Below are 8,906 nucleotides of genomic sequence, written 5' to 3' on the forward strand. Positions count from 1 at the left end.
GATCCACTACCCATTCATTCAGAGCCGCCTTGACATTTCAGAGTTCTGCAGGCGAATCCCTTTTCCCCTATCCGATTTCAGCCTCTTGCTTCTGCAAAATTCCAAGTTGGAGAAGGGAAAGGCAGGGGGCTAGTGAGCAAAAGGAGGTGGTGAATTAGAAAGGCCCAGTAGACTAAAACGTTCTCAACGCCGTATTTCTTCCAGCAAGCGCATGAAAGTTGGGTTGCGGCCATGTTCCTATTGTAAATTTAAATTTAATCAGCGAATGCTGCTTTTTTTCGTTACTCTAACAAGCTTTATGTTTAAAGTTAAATTCCCTTGGGAGCTCTAACTTAGGCTGTTGATATGATAGGAGCAATCAGTTAATGCCATTTCAAAGTACATGTATAACAACTACATTAAGGAACTGCATTTATAATCTAGATCTTTCAACGGGCTTAAAAAAAAAAAAAACAAACCCTGGTTTATTTTTACACAGAGTTTGGTATGTCTCCTTAGCAGGTGAATTTTTTCCTCTGCTTTCCTAGCATACTTTTAACTCTTCCTCCTTTCCTAACATAGTTTACGTCCCTATCAGTGAAGACATGGCAAACCTTTGCTCTCAAATAAGAATTGATTATTCCTAATATAGCTACAACTAGGCTTATTAAAAATAGTAAAGTTAAGACCCTGCAGACAAGTTTTATGAAGTCTCTGAGACCCCTCCCCCCCCCATTTACTCTCTTGTATCCGTTTTCAGCAGATAAAGGACTGAAATCTACTGATGAAAACATAAATGAGAACTTAAGAAGTTAACCTTTGGTAACTCAATTTTAAAAATAATGAAAGAAGTATATAGTCTAGCAAGTTTTTCTTTTTGCTTTTAGCATTGTAATAAGTGAACCCTCTCTATTCCAGCTCGGAACAGTGACCAGTGTCCACCACTGCTAAATTATGTATCTCTCTGTGAGAGACAAACCGGAACCAGCTGGGCCACAGTGGATTGCAGAAATGTCCATTTTAGCCTCTGGACCAGGGAGTCCTCCCATACTCTCCTCTCCCCTGCTCCCACCAGGGAATATACCATTCAGAATTTCTTATATTGAAAACCAGAAATTGCTCTATGAGCTTACCTGGTAATCTCAACTCTCATATGTATTCTTATAACAAAGGCATTGTTGGCATGCCTGGGTGGCTCAGTGGGTTAAAGCCTCTGCCTTCGGCCCAGGTCATGATCCCAGGGTGCTGGGATCGAGCCCCAGGTTGGGCTCTCTGCTCAGCAGGGAGCCTGCTTCCCCTCCTCGTTCTCTGCCTGCCTCTCTGCCTGCTTGTGATCTCTGTCAAATAAATAAATAAAATCTTAAAAACAAACAAACAAACAAAGGCATTGTTATAGTGTCATATTCAATGTTATGTCAGTATTCAATGTTATATTGTTATATTATCATATTCTTTTGTTCTTTTATTCTTCAGTTTCTGAGCACTTCTCCCTGTTCCTGCTACTAGTAATTTCAGGAAAAATCCTGCCCTAAGAATACTTTAGAGTGGGTAAGACCTGCTTAGAACCAGCTAAACTTTCTTAGATATTTTATGTTCTTTGAAAGATATGGGGCATCAAGGAGCCACTGCCAAGGAGATGGCTAATTCTACTTGAAGGATTAGGAAATGTTTCCAACCAGAAGTAAGTATTTTCACTAGTGATAGTTGCTATCATGTTTGAACATGCACTGTGAACTAGGCACTCTGCTAAATGCTTTTCATACATTCCTTCCTATAATCCTTATAAGAACAGAAATTATTATTGTGCCCTTTTTACAGATGGACAAGTGGAGTAACTTGCTGGCAAATATAGAGGTGAGGAATTCCAGAACTGTGATTGGAATGTAGCTTCTATGATTACAGAGCCTCTGCCCAATTTCTACACTGGATTGCTTAGTTAGCAAAAACTCTTTCCACAATCTGTAATAAGAGCTTTTCACCAAAACCTTTCAGAAAAAAAGTGGATCCTTAGAGAGTACAAAGACAGGTCAGTTGTTGTTGTAGGAACCAGACTGTGCTTAGGCAGTTAGGATTCCTCACAAAGAAGCTTCTACTTTTCCAAAACAAGTGGCTCTTAAAACACACACACACACACACACACACACACACACACACACACGACTCATAAGAAAGAGCTTGGGAATCAGTTTCCCAGGGAGAACCGCAGTGAGGACAGCATTCCTTAATTCATAAATCCATTTAACTTTTATTGAGCCCTTACTAAGTCACACACACTTTAATGGAAGTTGATTTCATCTCAACAGCAGATTCCTCTAGGAAATCTCTAAAGAATTAGAAATTTACATTCAGAGAACAGAAAAAGAAGTATCTTTTTTTTTTAAGTTTTTTATTTAGTTATTTGACAGAGAGAGATCACAAGTAGGCAGAGTAGCAGGCAGAGAGAGAAGGGGGAAGCAGGCTCCCTGCTGAGCAGAGAGCCCCATGTGGGGCTCGATCCCAGGACCCTGGTATCATGACCTGAGCCAAAGGCAGAGGCTTAACCCACTGAGCCACCCAGGTGCCCCGAGAAATATCTCTACCATACAAAGTTGGTCACTGAACCAGTTTAGTGGTAGGTGAAAAACATGCCTTAGCTGGACAGGACACGAAAGAGAAGAAGAGCATCTTGAGGATCTGTTCCAATAAGAAAATTTCCAGCAGTAACAACTACCCAAAGAGGTCTACAAATTCCTCTGGTCTAAAATTCTATAGGCATGCTCAACACAGAGACAGTAAAATGTAATGATTAGATATCTAGCCTTTGTTCTCAAACCAACGCTGCTTTCAAATACTGATTCACGTGATCCTGGGTCAATCCAGATCTGTCCAATGAATGAGTAACTCAGGTAAGTTACATAACTAGCTAGCCTAAGACTTCCCATCCTGTAACATGGACAACAGGACAAGCCCTATAGGATTTTTGCATGATTATCTATGTGTTGGCAAAGGAGTGTTTTCAGTTGCTAGTAGCAGAGACCAAATTAGCAGAAATTTAAATAAATTAGTTTTTTTTCTCTTCACTTAACATTAAGATAGTTGCGGTAGATGGTCTATAGTTGGTACCGCAGCTCCAAATTTTCATCTGTGATCCAGCAGCCTTCTCATTTTTTGCTCCACTATCCTTAATATAGGCTTTCAGTTTCGGGACTTCCTTATGGTCACAAAATGGCTGCCAGAACTCTGGACTGACTCATGTTTAAAGAGGAGAAAGAAGGGGGAAAGGGCAAAAGTAGCACCTTGCAGCTGAGTCAGGTCCCTCAAAATAACTCTCTTGGAAGCTTTATCCAAAAACTTCCACGTAAAATGCAGTAGACGTGCCTTTTTCAAAGAAGCTGGTATGTGTGTGTGTTAACTTGGGCATGTTAGAAATTCTGCTGTTGAGGAAAAGGGAGAGAATGGGGTATTGGGTGGGCAGCTAGCAATCTCTGGCACACTCAGAAAAACATTTGACACGGTGCCTGACTCAAAGTAAATACCTACCCACCCACCCCCCCAAAAAAGAGAGAGAAAGTAGCTATGTTAGAGACTCAAGAAAACCACAAATCAATAGAAAATAATTGGACTGGTCTAATTGTGTGTGCATTTGGGGGAGGGAAAGGGAAAGAATTTGAGTCACGAGGGTATTGTATATAAAAGAACATTCATTCATGTTATATATTTCAAGCAGAGCTCAGGAAACATTTAAATTATAAACAGTACACTTTGGTGTGAAAAACTTGAGAAGGAACCCAATTTAGATACTTCACAGAAAAATTCTAGGCCAAGAGAAACAAAGTATACAGTAATTCATAGAAACAAAAATGGAGAGGTGGGAGAGAAAAAAAAATGAGCAAGGGATCTAACCTCTATTGTTTTCAAGCAACCTAAATGGCATCTAGCTATCTTCAAAAAAAAAAAAATTATAAGCGCTTAATTAGGAGGATACCAAGAGTACACAGACTTGAGCTGGAGGCTGGGAAATCAGATTTGGAAGCCAAGCAAGAACCAAGCCAGTCTGGGAAGTTCAATAAGTAGCAAGCCCAACGAGCACCTTTTTGCAGGGACAAGTCTGGCTAAGGATGTCCTCTCACCCTGAAAGCCCCATTGTCACCATCAGACCCTACTTCAGGCACCCTGAGAGAATACGGTTTCTTATTTTTTGTATTGCTTGATCCTATCAATCACATGTGTGCCCCTGATTGGTCTGCCCAGATTCAATGAGGGAGACAGACTGATCTCCTTTTCTTTGGCTTCCTCAGGTGCTAAAGTGCCCCCCAACCATTACCATACTCAATGAGAGGACCCCTTCCTAAACACACACATAGGAATGAGGGATGGATGCAGGATCGCCAAAAAAAGAAATAAATATCAACTACAGTGCTCCAGTGAGCCAAGCTGTGCTTAAAACTAGTTGTTTGTTTAAGGCTACAATAGTAAGCATCAGACCTGAGATTCAAACTCGTGGCTTCCAAAAGCACTTCCTTTTTGCAACATGTGGCATGACTTCCATGTTTTATTTTTCCTTGGTTTGGCACTGTAGGAAACATCTGCCTCACTGAGTCCGGGGAAGGTCTTGGAGGATGACACGGAGAAATTAAACGCCATTTGACATTGGACATGATTCTTGCTGCTAGCAAACAATGAAGACACTTGATAGTGATTTGACTACTAATCAGTCATTCACTCTAACTCTTTTCAAGGGATTTTTTCGTATTTTGTTTTTAGTTTTTAAAATTCAAGAAAGTTAAGAATACCATTCTATTTCTCCCCATGTACATAGGACTTAAACAAGAAAAGTTCAGATACACCTGACATAATAGCGTCTAAAAAGACAGAGACTCTTCCTCACTATGCTTCTGTTCCCAGACAGGATGCGATATCTTATCTGAAAAGTACCATAATGGAAGTTGATGAATTTATAGTCTTAGATTTATTTTTAACCATCCACTATTCAAACCCCTAGACAGTACACTAAGTTTTCTGGAAATCCCACTATTGGCTCATGCTTTGGGTTTGGTCAGAAAGCCATTGGCAATGCTACATCCTGGAGTATCATCTATAGACCAGTGCCAGTCAGGGAAGTGCTCATAACTGGTCCACATAAAGGTAAAGACGGAAAAGGAGGGAGTCATTTAGAAACTGTAATGGAAACAACCTTGGTACTATTGACTTTTTTTTAAGTAGGCTCCACACCCAGCATGGACCCCAACATGGAGCTTGAACTCACGACCCTGAGATCAAGAGTCGGACGCTCACAGATCCAGCTACCAGGCACCCCTGCACTCTTGACTTCTTAGGCCTGGTGACTGGGGTGGGTGGTTCTGGAAATTCTGGGATGTTTATCAGCATTGCTAGCATCTACTTTTCAATGCCAATAGCACCCTTCTTCCAGTTTCGATAGCCAAAACATCTCCAGACATTGACAAATGTCCCCATGAGACAAATGCTCTTGGTTGAGAACCACAGCTTTATTGCAATTTGACAGACTAATTCTATGTCCATTGTATCTAGTAATATAAAATTGGAGCTTTGCATTGTGTATGTCTTGTTATTTCACTCATCTTAGTAATTTGTTATTATCATATTTTATCATTAGTTCATGACAGATTTTAAAAACGGTTCTTCCAGGGGTGCCTGGGTGTCTCAGTGGGTTAAGCCTCTGCCTTTGGCCCAGGTCATGATCTCAGGGTCTTGGGATCAAGCCCCATGTAGGGCTTTCTGCTCAGCGTGGAGCCTGCTTCCCCCTCTCTCTCTGCCTGCCTCTCTGCCTACTTGTGATCTCTGTCTGTCAAACAAATAAATAAAATCTTAAAAAAAAAAATGGTTCTTCCTCACAGAGAACTTAAAACCTACCAATACAGAAGGTCACTGTTCAAATATGGAAGTCGTCCTTAGAAGAAAGGGAACAACCTTGGGCTACCCATCCTCTCCATAATAACCAAATAGTACAAGGCAACTTACAAAGATACTGGACACCTTTATTTTTTTATGTGCTCGCTCCTGGGGCCCACCATGGAAAAGTCTATGAAGTACCCACCATTGCCAGAAAGAGAGAAGCTGCCAGCACTGGATTCTACAACTTGCCTTCAGAAGTTCTCTGAACTGCACTAAGCAGTTTTCTTGTATTTCTCAGGGCAGAAGAAGATTTGCCAGCAGAGGAGGGCCAACGTAGAGACAAATCCTAAAATTCTTATGACGCAAAGGCCTGGGTCACAGGTCACAAACTGCCCAGACACCAACTGAATCTGGCCTACAAACAGGTTTTATTTGGCTCCCACAATGATGTTTTTAAAAATCAACTACTAAACTATTTCCTCAAAATCCCATTCCCAGCATCTCTCAAAAGATTCAAAAGAGCCCTTTGGCCATCCCAGGCACCTTCCCTCATGTTGTCAATTAGCTGCAACTGAAAAGCAGCCACCATCCTCAGCCTTCTTCTGCTGTCCCCTGACATGGCCCACTTCCGGTGCCCACGAGCATGTAAGTTGTGAGTGCCTGGGTTAGGCCTACTGAGTTATTAATCTCGATTTTTGGAGAAACAAAGAGGACAGAGAACTTGACCCTTGAGGGTGGAAGAAGATGAGGCCAGCCAGGGACTCCCCAGCCCTGGGTGAAGGCAGGTCAGGGGTTCCCATGGTTATAGTAACTAGGTCTTCGCCTAGGTCCTGGGCCTTGGAGACAGGCAGGCTTCAGAAGGATCTGGCAGTATTGACACCTCTATAGATGGGTACAGACTGCATGGTCTTAATCTTCCTGACTGTTCCACTGCAAGTGCAGCCATGACTCTAGTCTGCCTGGGCAATGATGACCCTCTCAAGCCAGCGTGGAGGACACTGGCCAATCATCAATGGCTTGGTCCTGTAAGGCTCAGAATTCCTCTGCACAAGACTTCCACTGGCAAGTGAGCACTGGAGCCAAACTTAATGGAGCTTAGGAAGATAAGTAACTGTGACATTGATTGCCCTCTGAATTCCAGGGAGCCATTGCCATCTGTTAGAATAACGCTTAGTGAGTATCCACTGTGTGCAGGCTCTGAGGCTATGGAGACAGATCCAACAAATCAGTGGTCTTTCCCTGCAATGCTCTCAGCTGAGGGATGAGGACAGATGTGTGAGAAAGTAATTCAGACGCATTGGGGGAATCAAATCCTGGAGCAGCCGGAGTGTGAGGAACTTGGTCTCTGCTTAGAGGAATGGGGGCTTCGCAGACAAGATGGCATTCAACTGGGCTTAGAAAACAAGGCCGAGTTTAACCAAATGAAGAAATCAAAAACGGCATTAGAGGAGTGGGTTTGTGCAAATCAAGACCGTGGAGGCTCGCTGAAGTGGAGGGTGGCAGGAGCAGAGTGGGAGTGGAAGGAGAGAAGGGGCTGGCATGAAGCCATAGCTTCAAGTCAAGGGGCTCGGACTTGAGCATCCAGTGGAATGTGGATGCAACAGAGATGTGTTATCAACTTTGTTTCCTTGGGAGTCAAATCTGGTGACACGTTAAAGATAGACTAGGAGCCCCGTTCTGAGGTCATTTGTCAACCTGAACTATAGCAGTAGAGAGGCACTTTCTAGAAAGTTCAAGACTTGCGTTAAATGGGGGGAGGGGAAAGGAGTTGAGGATGAATCAACTTTCTGACTTGGGAAACTGGGTAGATGATGAAAGTATTCACAGAAGTTTTTTTTAAAAATACAGAGCTAGGGGTGCCTGTGTGGCTCAGTGGGTTAAAGCCTCTGCCTTCGGCTCAGGTCATGATCTCAGAGTCCTGGGATTAAGCCCCCGCATCGGGCTCTCTGCTCAGCGGGGAGCCTGCTTCTCCCTCTCTCTCTGCCTGCCTCTCTGCCTACTTGAGATCTCTGTCTGTCAAATAAATAAATAAAATCTTAAAAAAAAAAAATACAGTGCAGAAAACCTGTTTGGGGAAGATACACAAATGAGTTATTTGGGATAAGACTGTAACAACTATGGGGACTTAAAATAGGTTTATCCAAAAGATGCTTAAAAATAAAGTACAAGACTTCCAAAGAGCAAGAGAATGAGAAAGAAATGTCAAGACAAGGATTTCAAGGATGATTACTGAAGCCACATGAAAGGCCGACATTGCCCGAAGAAGGAGACAAGAACGCCCCAGGGCAGAACTTCAGGGAGCCCGTGGAGGTAAAGAGCAGATGAGGAGACCCAGGAATAGCAGAAAGACAATTGGGGAATGGGTCAACGGCAGCCCAGCAGGAAGGGGGTGTCAGGAAGGAGGGAGCGCTGATACACTGTGCAGAGGACGGACGTTCTGGAAAATGTCCCTCTGGGACCACGCGAGAGAGGCCACCTGAGACCTTAGTTAGAGCCCCAGTCAAGGGCACGGTGGTGGAAGCCAGAGGTCGTGGGCTGGGAAGGGAACTGAGGGTCAGCCCAGAAAGGTGGACGATTAATTCCAAATGTTTGATGTTAAAACCAAGAAGGGCAGCTGGCGGTGTGAGGTAGCCTGGGGTTGCCTTTCAGCTTTGCCCGGCGTTTCTGGCTGGGGACGTCTTGAGCATATTTGTAGGGAGAGGGAAACATCTAGTGGAAGGCAGGCTGACCATACGTGAGGGAAGGGTTCTGGGTCCTGCTCCAAGTGAGGCCTGTGTCTAGGTGGGAAACTGTCTCGAGGACCTTCTTGTGATAAATCTAGTACGTGAATGTGTGACCAGAGGAAGCAGGGGAGTGCTCCCCAGGATACTTGTTAAGCCCCAGCAGGCTGATGGGGCTTCCTTGAGGACCCCGCCCAAATCTGAATCTTTGGGACATGGGCCCCAGGGCCTGCATTTTAAACCAGCACCCTGGCAGATAACCATGGAAGAAAGCCCCAAAGTAAGAGCAAGCGTGGCCTCTGAAGCCAACATGATCGAGTTTGGTTCTCATCTGTGCTGCTCATCAGCCATATA

This window comes from Martes martes, assembly GCF_963455335.1.
Source record: "Martes martes genome assembly, chromosome: 1".
NCBI classification, from domain to species: domain Eukaryota; kingdom Metazoa; phylum Chordata; class Mammalia; order Carnivora; family Mustelidae; genus Martes; species Martes martes.